Source organism: Seriola lalandi, unplaced genomic scaffold, assembly GCF_002814215.2.
Source record: "Seriola lalandi dorsalis isolate HSWRI2012SDOR001 ecotype SW California unplaced genomic scaffold, Sedor1 jcf7180001978339, whole genome shotgun sequence".
Classification (NCBI taxonomy): Eukaryota; Metazoa; Chordata; class Actinopteri; order Carangiformes; family Carangidae; genus Seriola; species Seriola lalandi.
The window spans coordinates 1-1,214 of record NW_019449005.1 but is presented as its reverse complement, the minus strand read 5'-3'; the positions used below and the strand labels follow the sequence as shown (position 1 = coordinate 1,214).

General features: G+C 36.8%; 1 long non-coding RNA gene across 1 annotated transcript; it reads left to right on the top strand.

Annotated features, from left to right (window-relative positions):
• Positions 1 to 80: 80 nt before the first annotated feature.
• LOC147820194 (uncharacterized) lies at positions 81 to 440 on the top strand. The gene is made up of 2 exons (XR_015437428.1): positions 81 to 267; positions 408 to 440. It is a non-coding gene; the product is annotated as an uncharacterized LOC147820194 (long non-coding RNA).
• Positions 441 to 1,214: the final 774 nt, after the last annotated feature.

The following is a 1,214-nucleotide window of genomic DNA, read 5'->3' as shown; positions in this document are numbered from 1 at the left end:
AACCTAATGTCTCAGTAAAAAACCTTCATACATTAGTTGACAGAAAGAGATTAACTATAGCTCTGTCTTTGTAGATGAGGCTGACGTGTAATAGATGAAACTTAAATGCACCCAACACCCAAGCCTGAGCCAACATGGACTGGAATTTCATGGAAGTTGTTATATTGACAGGAAAGGAACCGGTGTCGTGGATCTTTGTCCTGATGGAGACATGAGCAGCGTCTGTACAGTGCTACGCAGTGACGGCACAACTCTCTACATCACCAGGTCAGTACTAGTAGGAACAGTACATTAACATTTGGAACAAAATGTCGAATCTCACAACTGTGTTGTCCAGGCAAGCGCAACTGCACTTTTGGAAGTGGCCCCTGGCAATATTAGTCTATTCTTCACTTTCTCCATTCCAGAGATGTCGCTGCAGCCATTGACCGAAAACAAAAGTACCACTTTGATGAGATGATTTATGTGGTAAGGACACAGATGCACTCAAGCCCTCTACATTTACCTTTTCAGTTGTCACTGTGCTTTAAAGACAAACAGATGGTGGAACTTCATATGAAGCACAAAACAAATTTAACAACAACGAAAAAGAAGAAAGTCAATCTGGAATTATTTTCATATTTTATTAAGCAAGTAATTTTTCAAGCAAAAAACACATTACATCAAAAGTTCCAGGCTCTGTTTTGTGAGGATTTGGTGATTTGTCTTATGTGATAGTTTTTTTATTTTTTATTTTTTATTTTATGGACACAATGATGACAAATAAAAAAAACAAAAAACTGGCAGATTAATAGATGATGAAAGCAACTGTTAATTGCAGTATAACTGCATGTATTTAAATGGTGTTTGGTGTTTTATGGTGGTTTAAATGGCCTATCAGTTGTCAAATGTATAAGCATGTTTTTCAGTCCATTAGCTGAATGACCAAAACATGAGGTGACTCCTTCATTTTTTTTTACTACCACTAGATTGCCCCTTTTTTCCTGAGTATGTTTTGACAAACATTGTGTGTGCACCCACATGAAAAATCAGGACAGAAGATGAATACATGTTCGCTCTGTAAACTCAAGAGCCATCCGTGTTTGTGCAGTGCACGCTAAACCTGCAACGTTTTTCATGACGAGCGTTTATTGTCACAAAAGGTTATATTGTTATTTTTTTAATCTACTTTGGTTAGAAAAGAAACAACTATGCAAAACATTATGACTAACATC